The sequence below is a fragment of the Capsicum annuum genome, chromosome 11 (assembly GCF_002878395.1).
Source record: "Capsicum annuum cultivar UCD-10X-F1 chromosome 11, UCD10Xv1.1, whole genome shotgun sequence".
Lineage (NCBI taxonomy): Eukaryota > Viridiplantae > Streptophyta > Magnoliopsida > Solanales > Solanaceae > Capsicum > Capsicum annuum.
Window position 1 is genome coordinate 74,715,009 of NC_061121.1, and position 16,392 is coordinate 74,731,400.

Consider the following 16,392-nt stretch of genomic DNA (forward strand, 5'->3'; position numbering starts at 1 on the left):
CAAGTCAAGGGCTTCAAGAACCCTCATTCAAGAGTACTAATAGAGTTCCAAAAGTGAGAGTTCATCCAAAGCTTCTAATTCAAGATATGTGGGGTTTTGAACAAGGGTAATCCTTTCATCCTTGTTCCTAAAGGCTTATTTAAACTACAATTCTCTGCAATTTATGAGATTTTACATGAAATTGAATTGGTGGTTTTCACCCATTATTATTGATTAAAATATTTTGATGTTTCCCTTGAATTGAGAGTCTAATGACATGATTTTTACGTGTTTTCTTGAGAAATTGCAGCTGGGTCTATACCCCATGATTTAATCCTTGAGAAGTTAATAGTTGAAATAGATGAGACATTGAAGTATATGAGTATGTTTAGATTTTAAGATAAATTGCTGAAATTTTCAGATTTCTACATGAGTTATGAATCGATATGCTATCTATTATGCTTTTGATGAGTTTTAACTTGAGATTGAATTATGGGTTATTAAGCCCTAGTTTAGACTTGAAATTTTATGAACTCTTATGCTATAAGCACCCATGATTTGAGTATTCTGAGATTGTTGAGAAATGTTTTGACCTAATGGTCATCGAGTTTTGAAATTCACCCTACTACATGAGATTACAGATTTAATTATTGGGTTCTCATTGAGCCATGAGATTTTTCTAAAGTGGATTTTCATGAGATGAGCGAGATAAACTAAATGTAGTAGTATTTAGCATCGAGTTGGATAAGTTACCATGGTTTCTTACCCCAGAATACGTGCCACCATAGGTTGGGCCTAAGGTCGAGATGATTGTTTGGCCTAAGGCCAAGATATTAGGCCCGAAGCCTAGATAAGTGACCATTGAATAGATTTTATACTCCCTGGCAAAGAGTATGATGCTCCTCCCCGACGTGGGGTCTCTTCCTTAAAACGATAAAATATTGGACTCCATGTAGCTCGCATGATTTATGTCGGTTAAGATAATCTTCCTTCAAACTAAAGCTTTGGGATAAGATTTTTTTTCTTTAAAACTAAAACTTTCCCTTGATATGAGTATTTTTCCCTAAAGTTTGAAAGGAGATATTTTCCTAAAGTGAATGAAATGTCTTCAACTATGTTCCAAGGTTATATAATTCCGAATTCCAAGCATTTGAGTTCAAAAGAGTTATGAGTTCTTGAGCATTAAAGAATTTTTACTCTCCACGAGACATATGCATAAGTTGAAAGTATTATTTAAAGTTTCCTTTAGCCTATGGGTAATAAGAATAAGAGAAGATTATCGATTTTGAAGTTAAACTATGATGACTCTCAAGATTTGTGTTACATACTCCATTCTACATGATTCATGAGCTTTACATTTTATACTTATTCGAGCCATATGAGTCATTACATATTGCATGCATGATTTGATTAAAAAGTATTGATGTTATTTTATATAAATGCATGCACCCTCACATAATCAGTACATTCCTAACTGTTAATTAATATATACGTCTATGTGCTGCATTGTCTTATAATATAGGTTCAGGTTCTCAATCCTAGCCTCATAAGTGACTTTTGAGTACCTCTGTCTACATTTCTGTAGCGGTGAGTCCTAATTATTCGAGGACCTATCTTTAGACATTTCTGCATTAGAGAGACTATGTTTTTTACTTTCACTTCATTTTTAGTCAGTTGGGGACCTATCCCAACGGCTCTCTAGTTCATGGACTAGTAGAGTCTTTGTCAGACTAGTTATTAGATTGTGATTGTGTTTAGGATTTCAGTATTGTGGTTATTTGGATTGAGTATTTTCTTTGTATCTCCCTTCATGTGATATGACTATGCTTGTGTTTGAATTTTTCATCTTAAAATGAGTGTTATTAGTAGAAACAGGATCAAAGGGTTAGTTTGGGGCTACTTGTAGCCTTAAGCATCGTGTGACATCCCGGGAGGCGATTTCGGGTCGTTACAAACTTTGTATCAGAGCCTATAGTTTTAAAGAAGTCCAAGGGAACATGATAAGCCATGTTGAGTAGAGTCTTGATCATCGATGTGTAGCGTGCCATATCTATGAGCAAGAGGCTATAAGACTTTTTAGGAAAAAGTTGTTTCTTATTTCAGATTCTATCGTGCCTATAGTTTTCCCTCTCATCTAATAATTCATGCTCTTCTATTTCAAAAAATGCCTCTCTAAAGAGATAATGTCAACAAAAACAATGATGAGCAAACCCCATCTATTGATCCTTTTAATGAGACTGTCTCATGACGAGTTTCAAGCGGCCTTTCAAGTGTTAGCCGAAGAAGTCACCAGTAATGTTTGGGCTAATAATCAAGCCAAAGTTGTGAATCAGCAGAGAGGTAATTTAGCCATGGATAGAATTCATGATTTCTTGCAAATAAATCTACCAGAGTTTTATGGGTCCAAGGTAGGTGAGGACCCATAGTTGTACCTTGAGGAGGTGACAAAGATCACGCAGGTGATGCATATTTCTGAGGAAAAATGTATTGTGTTGGCATCTTACGCTTGAAGGACATAGCTTATGACTAGGTTGTATCGTAGAGGAAGGGTAGAGGTGAGGATAGTGCTCCTATGACTTAGCAGGTGTTCCAAGATGCATTCTTGGACAAGTTCTTTCCGCTTGAGATGAGGGAAGCAAAGATTGAGGAGTTTATGAACTTGAGGTAGGGCTCCATTACTGTTAAAGAGTACTGCTTGAAGTTCAATAAGTTGGCAAAGTATGACCCTAATTTGATTTCTAATACCCGGGCTAGTGTGAGCAAGTTCGTAAATGGTGTTTCTAGGTTGCTACTAAAGGAGTGTAGGACTACGATGCTGCATAGGGATATAGATCTGGCTAGGTTGATGATGCATGCCTAACAGATAGAGATGGATAAGATTAGAGAAAGAGATAGAGTGAGGGGTAATAAGAGGTCTAGATCTGAGTAGCATAAGTTTAGCCAGCCTAGGTTCCATAGAGGGAACCACCCTCAGTTTTAGAGGTATCTGTCTATGCTAGCCCCTTCATCAGCTAGTGCTCCCGTGCCTAGAAGTAGGCAGGAGCAAGGGGCAAATCTTTTATGTCTAGGTTGTAGAACAGTATTGGTAACCGGTCCCTTTATCCTCCTTATGCTAAGTAGGGTAGGGATCATCCTGGTGAGTGTTTTGTATTTCTGAGGGGTTGTTTAGGTTGTGGCAAGTAGGGCCATAGACTTAGAGATTGTCCTCATGATAGACAGGGGAACAGAGTTGTCTGACTTTAGGCACCAGCTACTAGTGCACCATCTCCTGCACCCCCTCTCACCCCTACTTAGGGTGCTTTATCTAGCACTATTGGCGGTCAGCACCAGAACTGATTCTATGTCGTACTATCCCATCAGGGTAGGAGGATTCTCCCGATGTTGTTACTGGTATGCTCCGCATCGTTTGTTTTGATGTTTATGTGTTATTGGACCCCGGTTCAAGTCTCTTCTATATGACCCCACTTGTGGCTGTGAATTTCAAAATGAGTCCTGAAAAGATTCTTGAGCCTTTCCTAGTCTCAACCCCTGTAGGGGCATCAGTTGTTGCTAACCAAGTGTATAGAAATTGTCATGTTACTGTTCTTCATAGAGTCATACTTACAGATTTGATAGAGTTAGACATGGTGGATTTTGACCTTATTCTGGGTATGGATTGTCTTTATTCTTGTTATGCATCTATAGACTGTCGTACACGTGTGGTTAAGTTTTAGTTTCCTGATGAACCATCTTTTGAGTGGCTTGGGAGTTCGGTATTTCCCAAGAGTCATTTTATCTCCTATCTCAAAGCCAAAAAGTAAATATCTAAAGGTTGCATCTATCACTTAGTTAAAGTCAAAGACACTAAGTTTGAGGCTCCAACTATTCAATCAGTCGATATTGTTAATGAGTTTCTAGAAGATCTCTCGGGGGTACCTCTTGATAGAGAGATAGAATTTGGGATTAACCTTCTTCACGATACTTGACCTATTTTTATTTTGCCATATCATATGACACCTGCGGAGCTGAAGGAGTTGAAAGAGTAACTAAAAGATCTTTTAAACACAGGTTTCATAAGGCCTAATATTTCCCCTTGGGGCACACCTATTTTATTCTTGCCCAAGAAAGACAGTTGTTTGCTTATGTTTATTGACTATCGTAAGCTTAACAAGGTCCTAGTAAAAAATAAGTATCCTCTTCCTAGAATTGATGACCTGTTTGATTAGTTGCAAGGTGCAAGTTATTTCTCCAAGATAGACCTTAGATCTGGCTATCATTAACTTAAAGTGTGGGAGTGTGATATTCCAAGGACAGCCTTCCGAACCTGCTATGGTCACTTTAAGTCTCTAGCTATGTCCTTCGGGCTAACCAATGCCCCAACCTCCTTCATAAACCTTATAAATTAAGTGTTCAAGTTATATCTCGATATGTTTGGCATTGTTTTCATAGATGATATCCTTGTGTACTCCCGTAATGAGAATGATCATGTAGATCACCTTAGAATTGTTTTGCAAACCCTCAGAGATCACCAGTTATTTGCCAAATTCAGTAAGTGTTAATTTTGGCTAAGGTCTGTAGCCTTTCTAGGTCATATCATTTCAGCCAAAAGTATTAGAGTTGATCCCCAAAAGATAGAAGCTGTGAAAAATTGGCCTAGACCTATCTCCCCATCTGACATTAGGAGTTTCTTGGGTCTAGCTGGCTAATACCGCCATTTTGTTAAGGGTTTCTCTTTTATTGCATCTCCCATGACTCGGTTGACCCAAACAAAATTTAAGTTCTAGTGGTCAGATTCCTATGAGAAGAGTTTTCAAGAGTTGAAGACTCGACTTGCTTTATCCCCTATGTCGACTTTGCCTGATAGTACAAATGGTTTTATGGCATATTATGATGCCTCTAGAATTGGTTTGGGTTGTGTGTTGATACAAAAAAGTAAGGTTATAACCTATTCCTCTAGACAGTCAAAGCCACATGAGAAGAATTACCCAACCTATGAACTTGAGTTAGCTGTTGTGGTCCTTGCTTTGAAAATCTGGAGACACTATCTTTATGGTGTTCATGTTGATGAGTTTACTGATCATAAGAACCTGCAGTATGTGTTTACTTAGAGGGAGTTGAATCTTAGGCAAAAGAGGTGGTTAGAGTTGTTAAAAGACTATGATATGAGTGTGTTTTATCACCTGAAAAAGGCCAAAGTAGTGGCAGATGCCCTTAGCAGATTGTCTATGGGTAGTGTTACCTATGTAGAGGAAGGTAAGAATAAGTTAGCTCATGATATGAATTATTTGGCTAGATTGGGTATTAGGTTGCTTGATTCAGCTGAGGGAAGTACTTTGGTGCAAAGTAGTTCCGAATCCTCTTTAGTTTCGAAGATAAAAGAGAAACAAGATAGAGATCCTAGTTTGGTCATACTGAAGGAGACATTTTAGGACCAAAAGGTAGAGATTTTCTACCAAGGGGATATAGCGTGTTGAGATTGCAGGGTGGATTGTGTGTTCCATGTGCTGATGATCTAATGTAGAGGATTATGGCTGAAGTGCAATGCGCTCAGTATTCCATTCATCCCGGCACTACCAAGATGTACCACGACTTGCAAGAAATCTATTGGTGGAATGGCATGAAGAAAGATATAGCTCAATTTGTAGCAAAGTGTGCAACATGCCAATAGGTTAAGGTAGAGCACCAAAGACCTGGTAGTGTGATACAAGAGTTTGGTATACCCACTTGGAAGTGGGAGATGGTGAATATGAACTTCGTGACCGGGTTACTTTTTTTGCATCGTTATCATGATTCTATTTGGGTTGTTGTCGATAGGCTGACTAAGTCCGCAAATTTTTTCCCCATGCTCACATCGTATACAACTAAGGATTATACTAGATTATATATCCGGGAGTTAGTCAGGTTGTATGGAGTTCCCTAGTCCATCATTTTGGATAGGGGCACTCAATTTACTTCTCAGTTTTTTAGGGCATTTCAGCAAGGTCTTGGTACCCAAGTTCTTTTAAGTTCTGGTTTTCAACCGCAGACAGATGGTCAGGCTAAGAGGACCATTCAAACCCAGAAGATATGTTGAGGGCGTGTGCTCTTGATTTCAAAGGTAGTTGGGATGAGCAATTGTCATTGATAGAGTTCACCTATAACAATACTTACCATGCTAGCATCGGGATAACACCATTTGAGGCCTTGTATGGTAGGAGATGTAGATCACCCATAGGTTGGTTTGAAGTGGGTGAAGCTACTGTGATTAGTCCTGATGTAGTATTTGAAGATATGGAGAAAGTTAAGTTGATTAGAGAGAGGTTAAAGATAGCTCAAAGTCATCAAAAGTCATATGCCGATGTGAGGAGAAGATATCTTGAGTTTGAAGTGGGTGATTTGGTGTACTTGAAGATTACCCATGAAAGAGGTGAAGAGGTTTGGTAAAAAGGGAAAGCTTAGTCCCCGTTATATTGGCCCATATAGAGTCTTTAGCCGTGTTGGTAAAGTAGCCTATGATGTTCAGTTGCCCGCAGAGTTGTCCGCTGTTAATGCAGTTTTTCATGTCTCCATGCTTAAAAAGAATATTAGTGATTCTGTTGTAGTAGATCCATTAGAGAGTGTTGATATTCATAACAGTCTTTCATTTGATGAGATTCCTGTTGAGATCCTAGATTTTTAGATCCGTAGCAGAGGAACAAAAAGGTTCCCTTAGTCAAAGTTTTATGGCGGAACCAGCCAGTTGAGGGCTACTTGGGAGGCAGAAGAAGACATTCGAGTCAAGTACCCATACCTCTTTTCCACGAGTTTAGATCAATCTGAAGGTATTATTCTTCCTTAATTCAGCCCTTTTAATCGAAAGTTTAGCTATGTATCTATTCTTGCATGAGATCTTGCATTCTCTAAAGTATTCAAGAGTTTGGAGAGATTTTAAGCCATTTATTTTATTCATTTATGTGTACTCTATTTTTCCTGTGTTTCAAGTCTAACTAACGACATTTGAGGATGAATATTTTGAAAGGGGAGATATTGTAAGACCCCATAAAATTCTTTCGTAGAATGAGCCTTAGGGCATGTTAAGTGAGGCGTGATTCCATCCCTAAAAGATTGAGAAGTGACTTCCTAAGTGAGTATTGTGTTAACCATATAGAATTTCCCTAATTTTAACTTTTTATAACATGGGAAATTTGATAAGCTTTCCGTCGATATAAGATTTGCCCAAATCCGATACCTGAGCGAGAAGTTATGGCTAATTTAAGTCCTTCTCATAAAACAACGTCATTTTAGTTCTTGGCGCATCACGGAGAGGGTCTATTTGTCAATTGTAAATTTTTAGTGGAACTCAGCGATAGTGGCGCGTCACGGAGGACCCTAATTTCCCAATAATCAATTTCCAGTGCCCTAGCGCGATTGTGATGCATCGCGCTAAAGTTTTAGGTCCCAACCAGTGGGACAACATGATGACTCCGCATCGCAATGACTCCCAGATTTCCATTTGTCAATTTCCAATGAGCCACCGCGATAGTGGCATATCGCGGTGGCCCATAAAATCAGGTTCCCAGTTTAATTTTTTCTAGCTTCGTACAGAAGTTAAAAGGGGCACTTTGGACATTTTCCAAGCCTCTTAAACCGTGAAAACACTAAATTAATATCATTTACAAGCATTCTATGAAGTCTCTCTCAAGTTTTCTCTCAACAAAAACCCTAAGTATCCAAAACCTCTTCCAAGAATCTCAACAATCCACCATAGATTTTCTAAATTCAGTCAAGATTCAAGGTTCTCAAGTCAAGGGCTTCAAGAACCCTCATTCAAGAGTATGAATAGAGTTCCAAAAGTGAGAGTTCATCCAAAGCTTCCAATTCAAGGTATGTGGGGTTTTGAACAAGGGTAATCCTTTCACCCTTGTGCCCAAAGGCTTATTTAAACTACAGTTCTCTACAATTTATGAGATTTTACATGAAATTGAATTGGGTTTTTTCAGCCATTATTATCGATTACAATATTTTGATGTTTCCCTTGAATTGAGAGTCAAATGGTATGATTTTGATATGTTTTCTCAATAAATTGCAGCTGGATCTATACCCCATGATTTTAATCCTTGAGAAGTTAATAGTTGAAATGTTTGAGACATTGAAGTATATGAGTATGTTGAGATTTTGAGACAAATTGCTGAAATTTCCTGATTTCTACATGAGTTATGAATCTATATGCTATCTATTATGCTTTTGATGAGTTTTAACTTGAGATTGAATTATGGGTTATTAATCCCTACTTGAGACTTGAGATTTTATGAACTCTTGTGCTATAAGCACCCATGATTTGAGTATTCTGAGATTGTTAATTAATGTTTTGACCTAATGGTTATTGAGTTTTGTAATCCACTCTACTACATGAGATTACAGATTTGATTATTGGGTTCCTATTGAACCATGAGATTATTCTAAAGTGGATTTTCATGAGATGAGCGAGATAAACTAAAGGGAGTAGTATTTACCACCGAATTAGGCAACTTACCACAGTTTCTTACCCCATAACTACGTGCCACCTTAGGTTGGGCCTAAGGCCAAGATGATTGTTGGGCCTAAGACTGAGATATTGGGCTCGAAGCTGAGAGAAGTGATCACTGAATTGAGGTTATACTCCTTGGCAAAGAGTATAACGCTCCTTCCCAACGTGGGGTCTCTTCCTTAGGCGGACAAAACGTTGGACTCCATGTAGCTCGCACGGTTTATGTCGATTAAGAGAATCTCCCTTAAAACTAAAGCTTTGAGATAAGATATTTTTTTCTTTAAAACTAAAATACTTTCCCTTGACATGAGTATTTTTCCCTAAAGCTTGAAATGAGATATTTTCCTAAAGTGAATGAAATGCCTTCAAGTATGTTCCAAGGTTATATGATTTTGAATTCCAAGTATTTGAGTTCAAAAGAGTCATTAGTTCTTGACCATTAAAGAAGTTTTACCCTCCATGAGACATAGGCATGAGTTGAAAGTATTATTTAAAGTTTCCTTCATCCTATGGGTTATGAGAATATGAGAAGATTACCGATTTCAAAGTTAAACTATGATGACTCTCGAGATTTATGTTACATGCTCCATGAGCTTTATATTTTATACTTATTCAAGCCATGTGAGTCATTACTTGTTGCATGCATGATTTGATTAAAAATATTAATTTTTTATATAATGCATGCACCCACACATACTCAGTACATTCCCAAGTGCGGATCCACATATATGTCTATGTGCTACATTGTCTTATAACGTAGGTTCAGGTGCTTAGTCCCAGCCTCGTCAGTGATTTTCGAGTACCTCTTCCTACATTCCTACAGTGGTGAGTACTCATGTTTCAAGGACCTATCTTCAGACATTTTTGTATTTGAGAGACTATGTTTTTACTTTCAGTTCATTTCGAGTCAGTTGGGGACCTATCTCAACGACTCTCTAGTTCATGGATTAGTAGAGGCTTTGTCAGACTAGTTATCAGATTGTGATTGTGTTGAGAACTCCAGTATTTTGGTTATTTAGATCGAGTATTTTCTCCGTATATCACTCCATATGATATGACTATGCTAGTTTTTTAATTATTTCATCTTGAAATAAGTGTTATTAGTAGAAATAGTCTCAAAGGGTTTGCTTGGGGCTACTTGTAGCCTTAAGTACCGTGTGACATCTCGGGAGGCAATTTTGGGTCGTTACAGGATTTGTGGGTGAAAACCCCAAATATCCAAATGGGTTTGATGGGTGAAAACCCCAAACTCTAGAAAACCTTAATCATCTTTAAAAGAGGTATAAAGGTGAAACTATGAGAACCCATAACATCCTTGAAAAAGGGGTATAGGGGGACAAGGCAATGGTAGACAATTAAGTATGTGGCTTACTACCATTTGCAATCATAGAAATAAGTGGAAATAGAATGTAAGTCATGTCATGGGTATCTTTCTAGAAATAGGGATACTCGATTGAGATTGTGGGTGACTATGAATGGCACACTTGTTAGGTTCTTGAAAGTGCCAATGGGTGAAATCTTTGAGGTTTGGTTGAAAAACTAACTGTAAAGACCTTTGGCCTAGCCTATTTCTCAGTCTACAACTAGATATCATGTTGAACCATCTCTAACCTACACACTTTATACCTTTTGGTAGACATAATCCCAAGATCATCTCTATTTTTGATTTCAATTCAATAGTGTTAGTGAAGATTTTAGTGTGACTCAATATTGGTACAATCAACTTTAAAACTAAACCCCCACTTTACATTACATGTGATGCTTGCTTTCACTTCGGGTACTCTTTTAGTAATTAGAACACCCATTAGGTCTTGAAGTTTAAATCCCACTCCTTGTGGATTCGACCCCAATGTGAGTTGGGCTATTGAAAACAACCGCCTTATCCCTCAAATATGGGAGTAAGTTAAGTGTTATCAAAATGGCACCGTTGTCATGGAGTGGAAGTTAGATTTCACTTGTGCGGTGTGATTTTTACTTGGGTGTACCCGTGTTGATTTTGATTTACCTTCTTTAGTTTTTGATTTTTTCATAGGTAAGCATTATTCTTTCCATATAATCATGAGTCAATATGGATTGGAGTGCCTTGGCACCGAAGGTCTTGAGAGTGCTATTCATATCCCTCCCACTGAAGAGCATGGAGTTTTTTTGTCATAAGGGTAATGCTACAATTACTCCATTTAAAGTGAATTTTTTGGGGTCAATCCCATGAGAACCAAAAGGCACACTTGAAGGGGAAGTCTTATGGAAGCCTTCTTATGTTATTACCCGCCGGATCATTACACTTGTGACAAAAAAAACTCCATGCACTTCTGCTATATTCTTGCTATGGCTAAGATCAATACCCATCGGGTCCATTACCTCATGGATAAGTCTTATGGAAGCCATCTTATGTCAATAATTCCCACCTTTAAAGATGTTGATTTTGTGGGATAAAGTTGTTAATTCTCATCAATTCCATGAAGAACCTTGGTATGAAGCATGGAGAGAATTCAAGGGAAAGCTCGCAAATTTCCCTAACCATGAGATGCCAAAGAAGATGCTTCTCCAAATATTCTATAGGTATTTGGATTCATTAAATAAGGTAATAGTGGACAATGCATCTGATGGATCATTCATTAATTCTCCATTAGGGTTGCTTTAAAAGTCTTGGATTAAGTGGCAATTTTGTGTAGGGGTTAGGACATAATGGATGCCGAGGTGGTCGTGGGGGCTCCCTCCTAATCTTTTGTGTATCAAGATGAAAAACATAAAGAGGAGGAGAAATATATGACTATTGTCAGGATGATGTCATGCCTCAAACTCCTAATTGAGAATATGTTAGGAGACCCAATGGAAAGTATAGGTGTGATAAAAGCAAGAGAAGTTGAACTATTTGAAAGTGCGGAGGAAGAGGTGACCAATAACAAGTTAAGTGTGTTACCTAAGAGCTTAAAGGGTTTCCATATTGCCTCTCAAGGGCAAGATAGGAATCAAGGTCGAAAGCTTAAAAGTCTAAGTATGACACCATTGAAGGAAAAATGGAAATCAATGGAGACACTTTGGCTCGAATCTTGAGTAGTGTTGAGAGTACCAACAAAATGTTAAATAAGATGTGAAGTGATTTCTCTATGCTCCACAAAATGGTTACATCCCACTCAATCACTATTCAATAATTAGAGGCAAAAGTAAATCAAATATAGAGGTATCTTATGGAAAGTTGAGGTGATGAAATAAAAAATAGTGAAGAAACAAAGGCTAAAAGAAAAAGGTCCAATGATGGTGAGCCAAAGCTAAGTGAGATTTTAATGGGAAAGCCATGGGCAAATGATTGTCAAATTGTCTCTATACCATCAAGCCCCGTGCCTCCTCCCTTTCCCAAGTGGTCTAATAAAAAGGGAGAAGATGCAAAGCTTAACAAGTTCTTCAATAAATTTATCACCCTATCTATTAATATTCCCTTTGTTAGGGATTTATAAGACATGTCGGGGTATGCTAAATTTATGAAGGATTTTGTATCTAATAATAAATTTATGAAGAATGAAACAATTGAAGTAATACATCATTGTAGTGCCATTATTTCAAGAAAATTTATGGAAAATAAGAAGGAGCCCAATGCATTTATAATTCCATGCACCATCAGAATATTTAAATTTGCAAGGGCATTGTGCGATCTAGGAGCAAGTGTAAACCTTATGCCTTATTCCATATTTCACAAGCTTGGATTGGGAAAGCCGAAGGCTACCAAAATGAAATTTCTTATGGCTGATTGGTCCATCAAAATTCCAAAGGGAGTTCTTTATGATGTGTTAGTAAAAGTTGACCGGTTCATATTCTCGGTGGACTTTATGATCTTGGATTGTGCAATGGTTGTTGAAGTTCCTATTATCCTTAAGACCATTCTTGGCTATCAGGAAACTATGGTGGATATAGAGTCTGGCAAGATGAAGTTTTAGTTGAATAATGAGGAGGTATCCTTCAATGTTCGTAAGTCTATAAAGCAATTGATGGACTAGCAAGTCATCTCGGTGATCGATGTTATTGATGAAGAAGTGGAAAATAATGTTGATGTGATCTTTTTGGATGATCCTTTGGTAGGATTGCTATGGAATTTAGAAAGGGATGAATTGGAAGAGTATGATAAGGTGGTTGCATCTTTAATGGGGCTTGGATTTTACACTAAGAACCCGGTGAAGTTGGACTTTGATCTAAAAAGCTGTGAGAGCCCACCCATAAAATCATCCATCCTTGATCCTCCCAAAGTTGAATTAAAACATTTACCACCCATATCTAATATGTATTATTGGGGGATGGATGTATATTACCAATCATCATTGCAAGTGACTCAAACCCTCTTAAGTGGACACATTAAAAGTGGTGGTAAAGAAGTTCATTCGAGAAATTAGATAGACAATAGCGGGTATAATAGGAATAGCCCCTGGCATTTTCTCTCACAAGATTAAACTTAAGCAAAATCATGTTCTGAGTGTGAAATGCCAAAGGTGCTTAAATCAACCTATGCAAGAGGTGGTAAAGAAAAAAATCATAAAATGTCTTGATAACTGAGTAGTATACCCAATATTCAATAGCACTTCGGTGAGTCTAGTGCAATGTATCCCAAAAAAAGTTGAATCACGGTAGTTGAAAATGAGAAGAATGATATTATTCCTATTCGATAGGTCAGTAGGTGGTGAGTTTGCATGGACCACCAAAAGTTAAACTCATGGACCGAGAAAGACCATTTTCCAATGCATTTTATGGATCACATATTGGATAGGCTAGTCGGTGAGAATGGTATTATTTCTTAGATGGTTATTTGAAGTACATTCAAATTTGTATCGCCTCGTAGGACCAAGAGAAGATGGCTTTTACTTGCCCGTATTAGACGTTTGCATTTAAGTGAATTCCCTTTGGGTTATGTAATTCCCCGACAACCTTTCAACATTGCATGTTTTCAATATTTGCGGATATGGTGGAAGACTTCATGGAGGTTTTCATGGATGATTTATCGGTGGTGGGGAACTTCTTTGAGTCCTGCCTCGAATATTTAAGCAAGTTGCTTGATTGATATGGGGAGATAAACCTTATGATGAATTAGGCGTGATGCCATTTCATGGTAAAAAGGCATTGTATTGGGTCACAAGATATCAGTAAAAGGAATTCAAGTCGATCAAGCCAAGGTTGAGTAATTGCCAAGCTTCCACCTCCCATTTCCGTCAAGGGTGTTCAGATATTTTCTTGGACATGATGGGTTTTACCAACATTTCATCAAGGATTTTTCAAAAATAGCTCATCCAATGTGTAAGCTCCTTAAGAAAGAAACTAAATTCAACATTGATGAGGCATGCTTCAAATCTCTTAAATATCTCAAGGAATTGGTTATTTCGATCCCTATCATTGTGGCCCCAGATTGGTCATCTCTTTTCAAGATTATGTGTGATGCAAGTGGGATTAAATTAGGGTTTGGTGTTAGGTAAATGGAAGGAAAAACTCTTCCATCCTATATACTAGGCAAGAAAAACCTTGAATGATGTTCAACACAACTACACCGTTATCGAACAAGAATTATGAGCGGTTGTATGTTCTTTTGAAAAATTTTGTGCCTACTTATAAGGCACGAAAGTATAGGTGCACATGGATCATGCCGCCCTCAAATACTTCATGGACAAAAAGGAGGCAAAGCCATGCCTAACTAATGGATTTTGCTTCTTCAAGAATTCAACTTTGAGGTAAACAATTGAAAGGGGTGCAACAACCAAGAGGCTTGTCATCTCTCATATCTTGAAGGTAATCATGAAAAAAAAGTATAAATTGAAATTGATGAAGCTTTTCCCGATAAAATGGTCATGTCTACTACGGGAAAAAGTGTACCATGATATGCTGACTTTCCCAACTATGTAGCAAATGGTGTGATTCCCGAGGGAATGGGCTATCATCAAAAGAAATGGTTCTTGTTTGATGCTAAGAGATACTTTTGGGATGAGACATTCCTTTTTTGGGAGTGCACAGATTGCGTTATTAGAAGATGTGTCATTGAGGTGTATATGAATGATATCCTCAAAGCTTTCCACTCCTCACCTTATGGTGGGTCATTATAGGGGAATTCACACCGCCGCCAAAATCCTTCAGCGTGGGTTTTATTAGCCCTTCATGTATAGGGATGCCATTGAGTGGGTAAAATCATGTCGCCAATGTCAAATGCATGGTGGTATTTCAAGAAGTCATGAAATTCCCCTTAAACCAAACCTTGAAGTAGAACTATTTGATGTGGGGGGAATTAACATTATGGTCCCATTTGTGAGCTCATATGGAAAAAAATACATATTGGTAGAGGTTGATTATGTTTATAGATGGGTGGAGGCCATGGAACTTCCTAATAATGAGAGCAAGCGTGTTACGTCTTTTTTGAAAAAGCATATTTTCACAAGGTTTGGAATGCCGCACGCCATTATTAGTGATGGTGACATATATTTTTGTAATTGGGTATTTAGGGCCCTTCTTGACAAGTATGGGGTTAAGAACAAACTAGTCACCCCATATCATCCCCAAACAAGTATCCAAGTCACAATATCAAACTAAAAAATAAAAGTGATACTTGAAAAGATGGTGAATGTAGGCCGAACCAATTGGGCAAGGCAGCTTGATAAAGCACTTTGGGCTTATAGAACGACCTAAAAACCCTAATTGGCCTGTCTTCCTACCAATTGGTGTTTGGAAAGGCATGTCACTTACCAGTCGAGCTTGAGTAGAAAACCTTGTGGTCTTTAAAGAGGTGGAACATGAATTGGGGAGAAGCCTCAGAGGTTAGGGCCACAAAATTTCACGAGTTGGAATATTTCCGATTCAAAGCTTATGAGAGATCCGCATTATATTAGGAGAAAATGAAAAGGTGGCATGATACTCGTATATTAAAGTGAGAATTCCATGTCTGAGAGAATGTACTCCTATATAACTCCCATTTGAAACCTTTTGCGGAAAAGCTTCAATCTAAATGGTCGGGGGCATTTTTGCTTTATAATGTTTACCTTAGTAATGCCATTGAATTGGAAGACAAAGAAGGAAAGGAATTTATTATTAGCAATCTAAGGGTGAAACACTACAACATAAAAAATTCCATGGTAGCCAAGGTAGAGTTTGTGTATTTCAAAGATGCTAAGTGGTAAATAGGAAAGTTGTGCTACGATGTTAAATTAGGAGCTTGATGAGAGGCAACCTTTCCGTGACTCTCTTTTTGGTTGTTTTGATATTTTGTAGGAGTTTTGACATAAGTGATGTCCAGAAAAATAGGGGAAAATAGAACTGGAAAGCTGGAAGCTGTGCATAAAATAAAAATAGAGCAAAAATAGGGAAATTTGATCTTAGTTACCGCGATCGCAGCCAAAGGACCACGATCAGAGAGCCACAATCACGAACCTTTTAGTGCGATTGCAACACCAGATCGCTAGACACCTGCTATTTTAGGGAGCCCCTCTCAACCCTTGTTATTCTTAATTTTACTTCAGTGATGGCACTTTATACATTTAAGTTGGGTGTGCGTGCGGTAACGTTACCTAAGATTTCTTTGTTATATGGATGAACTTTTTCCTGTGATAGATTGAGTGACATCATTCTTAATAGAAAAGCATCGCCATTGGGTTTTGAGCCATGGATGCAGGGGAAGTCTGAGTACCCATGGCATCAAGGCCACACATGCAATGGAAGTCTGAGTACATGTGGTGTTGAGAATTTGGGAGCCAAAATATGTATACCTAGGGTGAAGACTGAGTAGCTTTATGGCTACCCATGTAAAAGCCAAAGTGTGAGACAAATGTTGGAGTTATTTTTATGTTTAGCAAACTGTGTGTGGTGCTAATACAAAATGAACACCCCTCTCTTCTATCCAAAACTTTTCAAAAAAAAATCAAGGGCATAGACGTGAGCAACTTTGTAACAAAACTTTTTCTCTTTATGTGGCTCCACAAATTTATGACTTG